Source organism: Silene latifolia, chromosome Y (genome assembly GCF_048544455.1).
Source record: "Silene latifolia isolate original U9 population chromosome Y, ASM4854445v1, whole genome shotgun sequence".
In the NCBI taxonomy this organism is placed as follows: Eukaryota; Viridiplantae; Streptophyta; class Magnoliopsida; order Caryophyllales; family Caryophyllaceae; genus Silene; species Silene latifolia.
In genome coordinates this window covers 357,174,979-357,183,978 of record NC_133538.1, presented here as the reverse complement: position 1 = coordinate 357,183,978, position 9,000 = coordinate 357,174,979, and positions in this window count along the sequence as shown.

The window sequence follows — 9,000 nt, the reverse complement described above, 5'->3', positions numbered from 1 at the left end:
CCTCCGCAGCAGCAGAATTATGTGCCCTCTCATAAGCAGCAGCAACCATACCAGAAACCACCCTATGTACCTCAGCAGCAGCAGCATTCTCAAAGTTCCGAGGCTTCTAAGCTCAAAAAAATGTTTTAGAGCTTGACGGGAATGCTGCAGAAGGAATCTCAGGCTAGAGAGACTAGTACAAAGATGTTGGAAACTCAAATTGCCCAGTTAGCCAATAAATTTTCTACTAGAGCTCCGGGGCAGTTACCGTCGCAGCCGGACCAGAAGAAAGAGACCCTGAATGCAATCAAACTAAGGAGCGGGTCTACCCTTGCTAGACCCGTTACTGTAAGGGGTTAACCTGAGGGAGTTATGGTTGAAAAAGGTGGAAAAGCTGATGGAAAAGGAAAGAAGAAGAAGAGTGAGAAAAAGATGAACACCAGCGATAACGGTCGATCGACCGCCACACCCAGTCGACCGACCACCCCTTATTCCTGAGCGACCATTTCTGATCTTTCTGTTCATTCTGGAAAAAAAAGAGATCAGTCGATCGACCGACCCCACTGGTCGATCGACTGATGATGCTGCTGATGTCGAACCGTTTCGTCCTCCAATGCTAGATAACTTGAGGGTTTTCTTGTTTCGGGGTAAGACGACTCCGAAATTATCGAGGCAAGATCCAAATGCTGATGGGTCAGTTCCGGTTCCAAAGTATGACCCTACGACAGTTAATGGTTCATTCCTGAGACGGTCTGAAGAAGGTTCGAGCTACAACAAAGACAAAGTAGTGGATTTTCAGCCTAAGTCCACTGATGCCGGTATGAGAGACCTAGAGGAGAGGGCTAAGTTGCTTCTTACAACCCCTTATCCAGAGAGACTAATGCCAACCAAAGATGAGGTAACATTCGGAAAGTTCAAAGATTTAGTGCGTAGTCTTAATGTGCAAATACCTTTCTTAGAGCTAGTTAATCAAGTACCTGCATATATGAAATTTATGAAACAGCTGCTAGGTAAGAAAAGGTCTTTGAATGTTGTCGAGTCTGTGCATTTAACTAAGGAGTCTAGTTCATACTTAACTCACACTGCTGCTCGTAAACTGTCTAACCCAGGTAGCTTCTCTGTCCCCTGTAATATTGGTACCTTCTCAATTGAGAAGGCATTATGTGATTTAGGGGCTAGTGTTAGTGTTATGCCTTTGAGTCTGGCTAAGAAATTGGGATTGACTAGATTTGCTATTACTGACATGACTATGCAAATGGCTGACCGGTCTGAGATGCGGCCGATAGGTGTTTTGGAGAATGTGCCCGTGAAAATTGGGAAGTTTTTTTTTCCCGTTGACTTTGTTATTTTGGACATTCCTGAAGATGTCAACACCCCAATTATTTTGGGAAGACCATTTCTGCACACTGCTGGTGCGGTAATTGATGTGGGGGAAAGAACTTTGACCTTTAAGGTAGGGAAGCACTCTATTATGTTTGCCTAGTCCCCTTGGAAGAAGGACCTTATGTGGCTAGTTACTTGTAATGTGATTTCTAAAAAGAAATCTTATTTTGTGCTTTCTGATATGCCTACTTTAGTACCTGTGCCTATTCCTGTTGTGACACCTCCGCCCCAGATTGGGAGCAAATTGGAGGACAATTCTTCTGTTTTGGATATTGCAGGAAATGGTTTAGGGAAGGAACAACCGTTCATTTCTCCAGCTGTGCAGGAGACAATCGTTCAAAGAGGCGGTCTAGGATGTCTTAGCTACGGCACAGATGAGGAGCCAGATGAGGAGCCAAATGAGGAGCCCAAGAAGGCGCCAGTTCGAGTTACAGTTTCAGACTTGGAGGTTGAGACTGATGAGGATGTCCAAGTGTGGGAAGATGCTTCTGATGTTGACCCGTCGGACAATATGGTTGATTGGAGTGCTAAAAGGTTGAGCACCATGGAGGGTACCTCGTGTAGCCAGAAGCCATGGTCGGAGATTTTCCGCATTTTTCGCGGATAAGCACTTTTTATTTCATAAGTTTTAGACACTTCTATTTCATTTTTAAGACTATTTATTGTTTTGGTGTGCGCGAGACTTCGCTCTAGTATGGTTTGCATAAGATTTTATTTAGGCTTTAGACTTTATATTTGGGTTTTGCGCAATTTTGGGCGCTGTATTATGTGCATTTGCAAGTTGTTAGACCATATTAACTCACGCTATTTGAGTTAATTCAAAGAAAGCACTGTCCTCGTCAGGTATATCAGTCGATCGACTGGCCTGTGTGGTCGATCGACTGACCACTGCAGCTACAAGAGCTTCTGTTTCAGATGCCCTGGTCGATCGACCGGCCTGTGTGGTCGATCGACTGCTTCCCGCTGCTGTACCTGTTTTCGATCATTCCCCTACTGTGTTTGGTCATTTTGCGGAGCACGAAAGGGAGTTTTAGGGAGTTTTCTCCTTAATTTCTTTCCTTTTCATTCATCTATCCCTTTCTTCAGCTTCATTCTTTGCACATAATTACCGCTTCAACTTTGTTTTCTCGGATAATGCACGGTGTTTTCTGTCCTTTCAGGTACTTATGGTAGCACTGCTAGCTACTGAAACCTCCTAGCTCACGCTGGTTTGGGGAGGTTTCCTTTTGCTGCGCTTAAAGTCTTGTGAGTTTCCCATGTCTCATTCATGTCCTATCTAGTTATTCATCGCAAATTCCTATTTCCCTTGATTATTTTCTCATATGATTTTGCACAATTAGGGCATTGTGTGATTTGGTTTGGGCAAGGGTTTTGCGTTGCATTCATTCTGCTTTGCATTCACATTTACATCTTGTCTTGCATTGTTGTTTATTTTCCTCTTATATACAGAAAATTCAAAAAAAAAAATTGAAAAATTTCAAAAATTCAAAAAATGCACGTTTATTTTAGCATGTAGGTCGAGTCGGAAAGATAGTATTTCAATGATGACATTGCATTTTCATCTGTTTATGCCTAAGCCGTGCTCAATTGACATGTTATTAGTAGAATCATATATGCATGGTCTACGAGTTTTTGTTAATTTATTCGCTGAATCTTGAGACTTGACTTAGATTTTTGGCAAAATACATTATATTCTGAGGTTTAGAGCTTATAACTGGTGTCATTCATGACCAGTTCATTTAGGAATGTGAGTAGTACTCCTTATAAGACATGTTATATCAATATGCATAAATATGAACTTAATCTGCTTAATACCTGTATGCATTCGGTTTTTAGTTTGTTGACACATGTGGTAGAGGTTCCCTTTATTCATTTTACCCATAAGCCCCACAAAAGCCAAAATAGCCCTTTTTGTCCCAAAAGCTACATTCCATATTTAGCCTACCCTTGCTGAGCTAGTAGGGATAGTCATTCGGGAATATTGTATTGCATTTCGGTTTTTATGTCTCGTGTTGAGAATATGTTGGTGAAATGTTGAAGGGAAAGAAAAGAAAGAAAAAAAATAAAAACAGGAATTCGAAAAAAAAAAGGGTCAGTCGATCGACCGTCCCACTTGGTCGATTGACTGCTTACTGCAGTAGCGAATGAAAATTCGAAAAATCACATGATTGAATCTTCATTAGATGGTGATTTTGTTCCCATGTTGCTATTTATTTTATTTGGGGAATTGATGTATTGTGGAGATTGTGAGATTTGTGCTTCTAGTTGGCACCGTTTTGTATCGATTGATCTCGAGTTTTAAGTTGGGATGTTCCCGTAATTTGGATCTGTAGTTACTAGCTTGGCTTTAACTCCTCATATCCAAATTTATCTTAGCCCCTTCTTACCCATTACCTCACATATCCATATTTACCTCGGCATGTGTCATGGTCATTTCTTTGGTTGGAATGCATATGTACGGTTGTAGAGATTATTTTCATATTAGACTGCGGGCATGTTCTTATAGGTCGTAGTTAGGTGAGTGTCATTACATAATTACTTCTTTCTATCTTTTACATATATTCACCTGTGCTTATATGTGATATGAGCGACCCGTGAGAGTCCATAATGATAAGTCTCTATAGTTGACGGTTCAGCAATTTTTAACGACTACATAACTCGTTTGCAAGATTCATATTGCTAATTGATTGTTATTTATTAGCATTAAACTGGTTTTGGCTTTGTAGTTTGCATTTCGCTCTGAGATTGAAATCGTTCCAATTAGCTCCTGGGATCGAGTCTAGTTCTTGCTTGGGGACAAGCAAGGGTTTGTTTGGGGAAGTTTGATGCGTGTCTAAAATATAATGTTTTACACCCTCTTTTACACGCATTTTAGAGCTCAAATGTGTAGTTTATTCTACTATATTCCCTTTTTCCGTCTACTTTCGTGTTTTTGTGTAATATTGCAGAAATGTGAAGAATCCAGCGGAAATCAAGACGAATCCGTCCCCAAGTGCTTGCCATGGGATTTGACATGAAGATTTGACTCGGGAAATGAACTTGGTGCGCGTAGCAAGACCTGAAAGATATATTTGCGAGAGTTTCAGAAGCGGACTACCAGCTAACTTGGTCTATAGACTGACCTACGTGGTCTATAGAATGTCAGAATGCTGAACAATTTACTGCAGGAAGAGCAGTCAGTCTATCAACTGAGGTCTATAGTCGATCGACCGCTTGTGCAACCTGACGGGAATAAAAAGATTTCTAACCTAAGCCCATTTGTAATTAGGTTTTTAGAAGAGTTTTACGTAATACTTCTATATAACGTAACTCTTCCAGTTGCTGTAGGGGACATGATTCATTTATTAATTTTGAATTAGGGTTCAAATTTATCATTACCTAGTTTACAGTTTTCTTAAGTATTTTTAATAAAGTTCTTCTTTGCATCCGAATTTGTTCGTCCTGCTTCCCTTATTTCTGGTATTTCTTGCTCTGAATTTTGTTCTTTCTTTATAGATTAGAATTGACTAGATAGAATCCCTAAGCCCTAATTCCTTCTTTTATGCGGTTTTACTGTTTATTTAATTTAATTATGAATTCTGTTATTTGCATCTTTAGTTTCGTTATCACTATTAATTCCAGTATGAGTAGCTAAATCTCCCGCACTAAGATGTGAGGGGATCCGTAGTGTAGATGGCGTAAGATAGGTAGACCTGAGTCGGGGTATGGTCGATCGACTGACCTTGTTGGTCGATCGACTGTATCTGTTGGTCGATCGACTACCTTCATTGGTTGATCGACTGCGTCGTGTTAGATTGGCATCGTTTCAATGTTTTAATTGCTATATTTGACAAAATCGAATGCATGCGACTAGTTAAATGCTTAGTATTGACCGACCCAAAAGATCGAGAGATAGGGGGAGGGAAAATAGATTAATAAATTGAGACGACTAAATTGCTAAGATCGAAAGATAAGTAATTTAGGCTTTAGGAATCACTATTCAGGGCGAGAGCTAGTTTTAGTGAGACTTAGGGATTAGTAGCATAGGCCAAAAGGAGCTACTTGTTAACTCGGACCGAGAGGACCTGTTATTTGCCCATCTTACATGATTATTTCAGAGTTACCTAGGTTTACCGCCATCGTAGCTACAGTGAACCGATCGTCTTAGCCTTCTTTTAATTATTCTTTACATTTCTTTCGTTATTTGCATTCTTATTTTATATTATTAGATTTAATCCAATCCAAAACCCCCCAGAAATTCATAGACTGAAATAAAACAACTTAACTTCCTACCTCCCTGCGGATCGACCCTTACTACCGCTTGCTAGTTGTAGTTTGGAAATTATAAATATTATTTTTGATACTCACATCGACAAGGTATCAAACATCGTCAAAGGGAAGGCTTGATTACCTTTGACCTTCCACCTATGTTCCATTCCATGGCGCAGCAGGTGGTTTGCTGTAGGAGATGTGGTGCTGGTAGGCACAATGCAGCTATTTGCATGGCAGAGAACGACGAGGTCTACGCATTCAAGTACTGTAAACAAGCTAGCCATTCTGCTGCAATTGTGCCGCCACATCTACCTTATCAACGAGGCTATCAAAAGCCTCCGTTCATTTGGCCACCGCGACAACAAGCTCCTCCTCCTCCTAATAGACAGAAAGAAGAGATTGCGGAGCGGAAACCTTTGATCAAGAAACTTGCATTCAAAAAGCAAGAGTATAATAGATATATGTACGCTCAAATCGATGAGCTTGAGTCTCAAATATCTCAGCTAGCCGCTGAGACGACATTTAGGCACGCGGAGAGTGGTCTTTCCCAGGGAGGACTCGAGTTGCCTATCGTTGCTGATAGTTTATATGACTCGGAGTACAAAGATCTATCCGAAAATGAAGCGAGTTATGAATATTTCTGCGATGCACTGCAAAGATCACTCGATCGAGCTAGTAATAGTGCTCGATCGAGTGGATTACCAGAGAAAACGTTCGATCGAACAGTTGATTCAACTCGATCGAACAGTTATTCAACTCGATCAAACAGTTGTGTTGAGGAAGTCCTCGATCGAGCAGTTCACTGTGTTCGATCGAGTGAAAATCAGGAAGGAAGCGCTCGATCGAGTTCTAATTTTACTCGATCGACTGATTTGGCCAGTAAGAGCAATGATTTGTCACTGATGACAATTTTGACAATGACAATGGTTACGGTGAATCTCCCCTTTTCAAAGCTGAGCTGGATGCGCTTGAGGCTGCGATTTACGGGACGGAATCCACCGAGGAGGGTGACGAGAAGACAACTGAGTCAGTAATTGCTCCGAGCACGAAAGAGGTAATATCTTCCTTTGTCAATGATTCCATCATTGAGAGCGACCAAACCGAGGTAGTAGGCGATACTTATATTATTATTTGTATAAGCAGTACATTACCTCATTTGATTTATGCTTCGTATTTCAATGCAATACCCCCTCCCAGTTGGTTAGATAATTCCGAAATTTGTTAATCTGAAACGTTGCCCTAGATTATTATTAATTGCTCCCGAGTTCCTTTATTTTGTGGACAAATTTAGGAGCTGTCATAGGAAATTTGTTAGGCTTAAACGATTATACATGCTATTTTCCTATGTTACTTTTATACTATGGTGCTACTTACATTTTTGTGTAGCACATGCGCAGTCATTTGATCTGTTGATGCGCGCTCTGAGCTGTTTTGACCAGGCTAAATTAGAGAGGCTCGATGAAGAAAGAAGGTCGAGCTGGGACCTGTCTGAAACTAGTGCTACCCGGGAGACAACCTGGAGTTTTAATTTTTAGTTGTTTTTCAAACATTTCAGTTTTTATTGTATTTAATAATCGATCTTCTCGATCGAGTTCTTTACTTCCTTCGATCGAACATTTTTATAGCCCATTCTACTCGATCGAGTAATTTTCCCTCTCGATCGAGTAGATTCGTTTTGTTTTGCTCCCTATGACACTATTCTGGAGCTATTAGTGACCTCCCATGTTGCTGGTTGGTTTGGGAGGTCCCTACTTCGCGTATTCTTGTGAGTTTTCTGTATCTCCACTCTCTCCTTTTTAGTTGGAATTTCCTTTCCCTGTTTTTGAGTACAATGAGGGCATTGTACGGTTTAGTTTGGGGGGGTTGTGTAGCCATATCAGTGTCTGCATGTTGTTTTTATTGCATTTTGGTTACCACATTTAATTTTTTTGTATGCGTTGTTGTTTAATTTTTATAAAATTCAAAAATCTCATAAAAATTGATAAAAATTCATGTTTATTTTTGCATATAGGTTGAGTCGGAACGGTAGATTTCTGTGATGAAATTGCTGACTATTTAGACTTGACTTGATAAATTGGCAACCTACTTTACAATTTCTGAGTTTTAGAGCCGTATAACTGGTGACATTCATGACCGGTTCATGTAGGAATTGAGAGTTGTACTCCTTGCATAACATGTCCATCATTATTGCACATTCATGAAATTCGATTTCTTGTCAACTGTATACATTCGGGTTTGTGGTCGGTGTCACATGCAGGGAGTTGCTTGCAAATTTCCTTTTCTTACATTTTTCGCCCATCTAGCTCCACTTAAGCCAAATTTAGCCTTTTGACCCATTAGCTACATCCATAATTAGCCTGCCTTGTCAAGCTAGTTTAGTGTGACTGTTGTGGTATTTTGATCCATATTGCGATTTTGGCTCATTTTTATTGTCTGGAGTTGGTAGGAAAATGAGAAAGGATGAAGACAAGAAAAAAAAGAAAAGAAACGTGGAAAAAAGAAAAAAGAATGAAAAAAAACAAACGTGACCAGAGAAGTCACAGGAAGAAAGAAAAAAAAGTAGTTGAGTTGAAAAGAAAGGAGACCGTCTGTGCTTAGTTTATTTTTGTGACGGTCTTACTCCTCTGTTTTATTCATATCTTTTTGAGGAGATTGTGTATTGGGTAGTGAATTTTGTGCCAAAGAAGGGCACTTGTGTTTGATTTTTCAGTCAGTTGAGATTCAGACGGCCTTATATGGTCTTGTTTAGGAGCTAGCTTGACACTTTACCTTCACATTTCCATAATTTGTTTTGCCTTTTCTCACCTGAACCTCACTTTCCCATACTATTTGTAAGCCCTCGTCTGTGACGGACATTTTTGGTTGGAGTGTATGCGTAGTACTTGAATCGTCTATCATTTGTGTTGCCTGCATGTTATGTAGATCGCAGTTTAGGTGAGTGACTGTTTCTCTTTCTCTCTTATACATACATAATTCACCCTTTGCTTCATGAGAGAAGAGTGACCACGTAAGAGTCCGATTTTGTTGGTCTTGCAAGGTCGATAGGTCAGCTTTATTTATGGACATCTTATAATTCGTTTGCGTAATGACCATTGTAGCTGTAACTGTTGATTTTTGTTTGCATTAAATTGGTTCAAGTAGACAAGTTATAGCTAGCTCCGAGTTTTCTTTTCTGTTCCATTAGTTATGCATTTAATTTGCTTGGGGACAAGCAAAGGTTTAGTTTGGGTAGATTTGATGCGTGCATTTTATATAGGTATTTCGTACTTCATTTGCAAGCATTTCTATGCATTTTGTGTGGTGTTTAGCTACAAATGTCCCCTGAATTGTCTACTTTGGTTTCTCTTGTATTATTTACAGGTATAAACCGGAAAGGAGCATAATCAA